This window comes from Dermacentor albipictus, chromosome 2, assembly GCF_038994185.2.
Source record: "Dermacentor albipictus isolate Rhodes 1998 colony chromosome 2, USDA_Dalb.pri_finalv2, whole genome shotgun sequence".
In the NCBI taxonomy this organism is placed as follows: domain Eukaryota; kingdom Metazoa; phylum Arthropoda; class Arachnida; order Ixodida; family Ixodidae; genus Dermacentor; species Dermacentor albipictus.
The window spans coordinates 48,821,394-48,829,993 of NC_091822.1; the positions used below are offsets into that span (position 1 = coordinate 48,821,394).

At 45.0% G+C, this 8,600-nt stretch overlaps 1 pseudogene; it reads left to right on the plus strand.

The window, feature by feature from the left end:
* Positions 1 to 5,627: 5,627 nt before the first annotated feature.
* LOC135904290 (uncharacterized) lies at positions 5,628 to 7,449 on the plus strand (annotated as a pseudogene).
* Positions 7,450 to 8,600: the final 1,151 nt, after the last annotated feature.

Here is an 8,600-nt window from a genome sequence, read left to right on the forward strand (position 1 = left end):
CGTGTCAGCTTTTGCAGCTACCAACGCTTCTTGAAACAGTGGCGGTTCGAGCTGTTCTCCTAAATAAAATATCACCATTTGCTCGCTTTACATACCCCACATTACAAATTAAACAAACCTGAATTTCAGTCCTTCATAGATGAATTGCCAGAACCCTATGTTGTTCTTTGTGATTTCAATGCGCACAGCTGCCTCTGGGGTGACTCTCGTATAGATGCGTGAGGTCGTCTTGTTGAACAGTTCCTTTTTTCTTCTGGTGCGTGCCTTTTGAATAAGAGGGAACCCACATATTACTGTCTTGCAAACAGAACCTTTTCTTCAATTGATCGCAGCATAGTTTACCCATCTATACTGCCTGAACTCATGTGGGAAGTTATGAACAATTCTTACGGAAGCGACCACTTCCCCATACTGCTGAGAACATATAAAGAAAACGAATATCCCCCAGAGGCTCCTAGGTGGAAGATAGATACAGCCGACTGGGAGAAATTCCGAACTCTTAATAGTATTTCATGGGAGGACATGTCCTCGTTAGGAATTGATGCTGCTGTGGAGTATTTTACAGCCTTCATAATACAGGGTGTCTACCAACCGGGAAAACCGGGAATTCTCAGGGATTTTTAGTAGTCTGGAAAAACTCGGGGAAAACTCAGGGAATTTGTGCCTCCATCAGGGAAAATTAGCTGTAATTTTATTGAAAGGGTCGAAAGTCGCGGTAATGCTGGCTCGAGTAACAGACAGGAATTATAACGAATCGTCATTGACGCCCTGTCGTCGGCTGGAGGAGTTGCCAGTGTAGAATCAACGACCGACTTTCCGGATTCCCGATAATTTGGACGGCTTCGCGGCACCGCCACGTACCCCATAGAGTCAATGTATCAGAACGTCTGAAATTTCGGACGCAAGAACTCTTTGGCGTCCGATTTTCCGGGCGTTCTGCATGACCGCAGGTCCGAAACGGCATTAATCAAAGCCACCGCTGCCATTTTGATTACCTCGCCGCCTCGAACCGGCGCTATCGCTCGCAGACCCGCTGGCAGCCAAAGCCACCACTGCGGCAACGCTTCGCCTAGCTGCTCCGACGTTCGTTATTAAGCTGCTTGCCATTCGGTGCCGTGTTTCTTCATTTCTCCGCTGTCAACAATAATTTTGGCTTCGAAGCTCGGAAAGCACGACGCATTCCATAATGCTTTTTCGTGAAAGTTAGTTTTGTCTCAGTAGAGTTGTGTGACGCGGTGAAGCATTAGCAAAAGTATTGCGGTGAAGCCTAACAAGCGTAGGGAGGGGCAATTGTCACGGGACACAGTATGTATTCCTTAATTTTACACGCATGCACCCGCCCTCTCCTGTCACAGTATGAGCCCCGCTATGCCTAATACGTGTACTGACAGGCATTCAGAGCTTTTCCAGACGTGCTTGTGTCGATTTGAGCCCTTAAGAGCAGTAAAATACATGCATTTATTTTTTCGGACTGCCTGACTTTTCGGAAGTTTTCGCGGCCACTAGGGGGTCCGAAAAATTGGACGTTGACTGTAAACTGACCAAGAGTATGCTTCGAATGGTCTGTAGTGTCAACGCGTGACAGAAGGAACATGAGAACAGAAAGGACCAACGCATTGAGGAATGAACGGGGAACGAAGTATGCGAGTGCTTCTTTGAAGGAGCCTGAGCTAAAAAAACACTCTTGGCTGACGCCTAGATGCAGGGGTCCCTCATACAAACCAAAATAAACTTTTTAAAGCAGTGAAACACAACACTGAGGCGTCGTGCGCGGGCTGTATGTCAGGATAGTTGAGGTCGACTTACGAGCTGTTGAGAGAAACTCAATTGTGACAAAATTCGGGCCTCATACCACTGAGCTTGCTATCAGTTGGTATAAGCAGCTCATATTTGAGAATATTTGCTTCTGTATGCATCTCCTTTTTATTTGTATTTGAGAATGTCAGACTCGATTTGCAATTTCTTTCGAAGACATTTTATTTGCTGTGCATTTTACTAACCCCTCCCTTCTATTCTTTTTTTTTTTAATAACACAAACACTACTCCTTAGTATTCAAATTGGATTAAGTCGGTTCTTTTTTAAAAAAAATTTCTTATGCTTACGAAAGAGTCAGAGCATCGGGCGATATGATTCCAGCCCGTCTTGACATAAAACATAGTTCTGCATCACTCAGGGAATTTCGCAAGGGCGCTCAGGGAAAACCTGGAAAACTCAGGGAATTTGGTAATGTCAGCTTGGTAGACACCCTGTAAGAGATGCTGCACCTAAATGCATATCTGAAGTAAGTGGCTTGGCATGCAGACGACTTGTCCTGTGGTGGAATGATGAATGTGTAATCGCACGTAGGAAACAGAACAAAGCGTGGCGGTTGCTACGTGCTTCTCTCACTGCAGAGAATCTTGTCAACTTGAAAAAAATGAAGTCCCAAGACAGGAGAACCTGCCGACAGGCCAGAAGAGAAAGTTGGCAGAAGCTTTTATCTAGTGTTAACTCGTTTACAGATGAGGCGAAAGTCTGGAACAGGGTTAATAGGATAAGAGGGCGACAAACATATTCACTCCCTTTGGTAAATACACAGGGTGATACACTGCAAGATAAGGCAGACTCACTTGGGGAGCACTTTGAGAGTGGGTCAAGTTGAACCCATTATTCGCAATCCTTTCTCAAATATAAACAAATAGAAAAATGTGAGCCACTCATAAGAAAATGTCGACACAATGAACCATACAACTGTCCTTTTAGTATTGCCGAGTTGAGAGCTTCCTTGAGCGCATGCAAAAGCTCCGCACCGGGATCTGACAGAATCATGTATGAAATGATCAAAAACTTACACAATGACACCCAAGTTACACTCCTCGCGATTTTCAACACCATTTGGGCTGTAGGATACCTTCCAACTACATGGAAAGAAGCGATTGTGGTCTATATTTTGTAACAAGGCAGTGGCAAGTTACCGCCAGATAGCCCTCACAAGTTGCCATTGTAAGGTATTTGAAAAAATGATTAATCGGCGAAGCATTCATTTCCTTGAACCGAGCAAAATGCTTGATCCCTATCAATGTGGCTTCAGAGAACAGCGCTCCACAACTGATCATCTTGTACGTATTGAAGGAAATATCCATGACGCATTTGTACACACAGTTTTTCTTATCCATATTCCTCGATATGGAAAAGGCGTACGACACAATGTGGCGTTACGGAATCTTGAGAGACTTGTCAGAAATGGGCTTCCATGGTAGTATGCTAAACCTAATAGGAAGCTTTTTGTCCAATCATACCTTCCGGGTAAAAGTCGGCAATGTACTCTCATGTCCATTTACACAAGAAACTGGTGTACCCCGGGGAGGTGTGCCACGCTCTCCATCCTGAAGATGAACAAGCTTCATGGTTCATTACCACCGGCCATCATTTATTCTGTCTACGTGGACGACATTCAAACAGCTTTCAGATTTTGTAACCTCGCAGTGTGCGAGAGATAGGTACAGTATGGCTTCAACAAAGTGTCTATGTGGACAGAGAAAAACGGATTTAAAATCAGTCTTAACAAAAGTTCTTGTGTTCTTTTTACAAGAAAGAGAGGCCTGGTCCCGAATCCTTGCTTACAACTGTGTGGACAACAAATACCGATCAACAAAGACGACAAATTCCTAGGTAATATACTTGACCATAGACTCACTTTCATTCCACACATTAAATATCTGAAAGAAAAATGTCTAAAGACAATGAACATAATGAAACTTCTATCCCAGACTACATGGGGTGGTGAAAGGAAGGGTCTAATGAATCTCTACAAGAGCCTAATTCGGTCACGATTGGATTATGGTGCCGTAGTGTATAACTCTGCCGCTCCGAGCGTGCTAAGGATGCTGGATCCTGTCCACCATCTCGGTATTCACTTAGCCACTGGTGCTTTCAGAACAAGTCCGATTGAAAGCTTATATGCCAAATCGAATGAGTGTTCGCTCCACCTGCAGAGATCATACATCAGCTTTACATATTTCCTTAAAGTGCAGTCTTGTCTTAAACATCCATGTTTTAATAATGTTTCCGATTTGACGTGTGCTACCCTTTTCCGCAACCGTCCATCTATAAGACAGCCTTTCTCGCTGCGTGTGAAGGAGCTTAGCGATGAAATGCATGTCCCACCCCTCGAGCATCGCTTAATGCACCTAACCAAGCTCTTACCTCCTTGGGACTGGCAGGTGACACAACGTGACGTATCCTTTCTAAAAGTTTCAATGCATGCTCCAGAGGTCGAAATCCAAATGCATTTCCTAGAACTTCAGGACAAGCACTCGTGCACAGTGTTCTACACAGACGCTTCCAAGTCGCATGTCAGAGTGTCCTATGCAGCTGCGGTCCATCCTTCTCGGAATTCGATGTACTACATCCGGAAACAAGTATCTTTACGGCCGAGGCCTACGCATTACTCTCTGCTGTGAAGCATATAAGGAAATCAAAACTCCAAAAAGCCAGTGTATGTACAGGCTCCTTAAGTATCGTGAAGGCCTTAATGTCACTCTGCAAACATAAAAATTCTGTCTACCTAACTACCTTATGCTTATCTCCTAACCAGCATATCATTATATGCTGGGTACCTGGCCATAGGGGAACGGAAGGTAACGTTCTGGCAGACCAGATGGCTACGTCAATGGACCATTTCGGAAATCGCAGCGCCGCGAGAAAACCTAGCGGGCGCGCGACGCATTATGGGAAAAGTGAGCGCGCGCCGACCAACCGCCCGCCCATCTTGGCTGCCTCCTGCGTTCGCTGCTGCGGTGTGTGTGTGTGCGCGTGCTTTGTTTGGTTAGAGATTGTGTACTTTTTGGTGGTGGGCGGTTGTAGGTGCGTTATATTAACTGTTACCTGCCTGTGGGTTACTTAGTGACCTCAGCCACTACTGCGCGTGATGTCGTCGAAGTGCCGAGGCGGCGGTCAGACTTGTTGTGTGCCTGGTTGCGACAACAACACGCTGAAAGACAAGAACGTTTCATTTCACGCGTTCCCTGCAAATGAAAAAGAAAAAAAGGAGTGGGTGAGAAGAATCAACCGCCAAGGAAGTGCTGGTCGCTTCTCTTTGTGGCAACCTTCTAAGCACCACCGGATATGCGGAGCTCACTTCAACGCAAGTGCACGCCGTGGTTATATGGACCGGCTGCCAACAATTTTCCCCCACAAGGTCATCAATCAACTATCTCCTTCCTTTAATACCAGTAAGTATATATGTTCAGACGGTTATTGCATGTAATCATAACTTCCAAATCTTTTCCACTCGCGAAACGCAAGAAGACGAGCTCCCAAACTGCCTCTTCCAGCCCGGCGCTCCTTCTGAACGAGTTGGATATCGGCTGCGTAGTAGACGTGCCCCAATGCGATCAACGTAAGAGACGCTTTAACTGTGCCATCTTTTTTCTGAGGCTTCGGCTTTGTGTGTACGCATTTTCACGAACGTGTAATATACGCAGAAAGCGACGTTGTTTCCCAGGAGCCCACCCAGCTGACATTCGGTGTACCGGCTTCGCCTCGCACGGAAACGGAAGGTTAGTGAGAATTCAAAATTCTCGCTTTCTGCATTCCACTATGAAAACTTATTTTTCGCATTTAACGGACCCCTATCGCGCCCAGGATGTCGGGGTCCACGGGTGCTGTGGCGACCGGTATATTAATAGCGAGCGACTTCCTTATCTAGTGAAAACTGACGAAATTTCTTCCCGCGAAGCCAGTTTTTCGCAAGCTTTTGCAACTAGCCATGGGAAGTCTGCATGTTAGGAGTGGCAGAACCTCATGTGTTCTGTGACGTAAATGTCATCAGTGATTTGTACCGTCCATGTGTTAGTACTTCAGCGAGTTTTCTGATAAACGTGGTACCTCTTCCACCAGTGCACGCATTGTGAAACTTACCCATTTCATTTCTTTCACCTCGATATTATTCCCTTTACCCCAGCTTGGAAAAATGACTCAAAAGTCAGGCTATCCAAATGTAGTGCAAATTTGGCGGAACAATGCACTGGTAGCACAAGCTGCAATGTCGTCGAACTGCATGCTCAGGAGGGGCACAGACAGCTCATGAGGTTTACGAGTATAAATGGATAGCATTAATCTGGGCTTGCTGGTTGGTAAGCTGCTTGCGCAGGTGGACCAGTGGAGTGAAAGAGCGCTGGGCTCTATGGCTTTGGCATCCTGGTTCTTTGTTGTCTGTATATCAATGTAAGCCGAGAGCAAAGGTTCAGAACACACATTGTGGGCGGAAGTGACTATTTAAAACCCTGAAATCTGCATTAAAGTAGGGTCTAACCGTTCGCAAATCAATAAGTAGTTCTTTTTTTTTTTTAGGTGCCCACCACTCGTACTCCACGGGGCCTCCAGACGCAGCATCTGCTGCCACACTAAGAAAAGTCAACCACCTTCTCGAAGTCTGTGGAAAACTCGAGCATGAAAACAGCTTGCTCCGCAAAGACAAATCTGTGCTCCAGAAAGGGGTTGAGGATCTGAAGGCTCAGTTGCACGATATGAAAGTTCAGGCGCTCAAAGGGAAGCTGAAACTAAACGATCCTGTCTCTAAAGTTCACGATTTTGTTTCAGATGAGAAACGACTCGTGTTTTATACGGGGTTTAACTCCTTCAAAAAATTTGATGCGTTTGTGGAACATGTTGAAGGCATGTACGAGGCACTGAAAACGGGTGCTGGCAGGCCACCAGCACTGACAATGAAAGAACAGCTCATTGCAGTGCTTTGCAGGCTCAGGGTTGGGTTACTCGAACAGGATTTGGCATATCGCCTGAAAGTGTCTGTGTCGACCGCGAGTGCCATGTATACATTTTGGGTTAATTTTTTGTTTGAAATGCTAATCCAGATACCAATGTGGCCATCCCGTAACACAGTGGACCTGTTCATGCCAGACAATTTTAAAGAATTGTACCCATCTACACGCATTGTACTAGACTGCACAGAAATTTTTATCGAGAACCCGTCTGACTACAATACACAAAGCGACACTTTCAGCTCGTATAAAGGACACAACACCGCAAAAGGGCTCATTGGCATCACTCCGAACGGCTTCGTTTCTTTCGTGTCTAATTTTGCTCCTGGAAGACTTTATGATCGAGAACTCACAAGACACAGTGGCCTGTACGAGTTGCTCGAGAAAGGGGACAGTGTAATGGCGGATAGAGGATTCCTCATTGAAGATGACCTCCGTCAGCTTGGAGTCGAATTAAACATGCCACCTATGTTGAATGGCCACTCGCAGTTGTCACTGGCAGAGGAGTTAGCAACACGGCAGATAGCCAGTTTGTGAATCCATGTTGAGCGTGTCATCAGGGAAGTTAAAAACTTCAGAATACTCCGTGCTGTTTTTCCGAATGTTATGGCAGAGAAGCTGAACAAGATATGGAAAATTTGTTGTTATCTCAATAATTTCATACGTGAGCCCATTCTAAACAGATGAGCGATGGTGGTGTTTTTAATGTTTTGTACGTTGTGCATGATCTACTTTAAAGCAGGGGTGCTCAAACTTTTTAGCCTTTTCAGTTGAAGAAAGACTAACCTCATTTGGCTAAAATGGAGTCGGCTCCTACCATATTTCATTTCTATTTTGGCCAGCTTCGGTCACGGAGCCTGTATTGAAAATATTTGCTTAATGGGGGTTTAATGTCCCAAAGCGACTTACACTATGAGGGACGCCGTAGTGAAGGGCCCCGGAGATTTCGACCACCTGGATTTCTTTAACGGGCAGTGACATCGCACAGTACACGGGCCTCTAGAATTTTGCCTCCATCGAAATTCGACCGCTGCGACCGAGACTTGAAAAGGTGTTGGCCGGATTATGTAAAAGGGGTACGCAAGCTGCACAGCACCTGAACAAATACTTAAATTCAGTTATGACTGGCTGTATAGTGAGATAGCAGTAAGCGGCTAGAGCATTAGTCCCAAAATAACTGGCTAAGGCGGATGAAGACATGCATGAACATAGGTGCTTGGCGATTCTAGGAAGTGTTCCAAGAAACCCAAGAGTTCCACAAAACGCAGTTTGAGAATCCCTGGTGCAGTGCAAGGCATTGAACTTGCGTTAAAGTACACTACTTCATGTACAGCAGACTAGAGCAGCATTTCTTGCTCTGCTGAAGTAAGCCTGAAGTCACTGTACAGGCTATATAGCGCTGCAATGCCTTATTTATGTGTCGGTGTTGTGCAAATGATTCGAGCATAGAATGTGGCAGTACTATATGTGAGTCATGACTAAAAACCAAATCACCAGTCTCATTGCTGAGCTACACAGACAAGTTGGAAAGTTGGTGTTTGCAGCCATTGTCTATTCTACCACAGATTTTCTTTCCTAACTTTTTGGAGTGAAATCTGTAAAGTGAATTTCACTTTGTCATTTTTACATGTGTTAGTGACGCGCTCATGTTTCAAAAAATTGTGATATGTATATGTATTGTATATTTGTGTACTGTATATGTAAAAAAATTTGTATATGTATGGGAGTATTTCATGGCAATGAAATTTGAGACCTTTATTACAAACTCTCATGTAATGTCCTGCATGGAATTCTTGAGGAAGAACTTATGAAATAATTGCTATCGCACTCAGTATCAG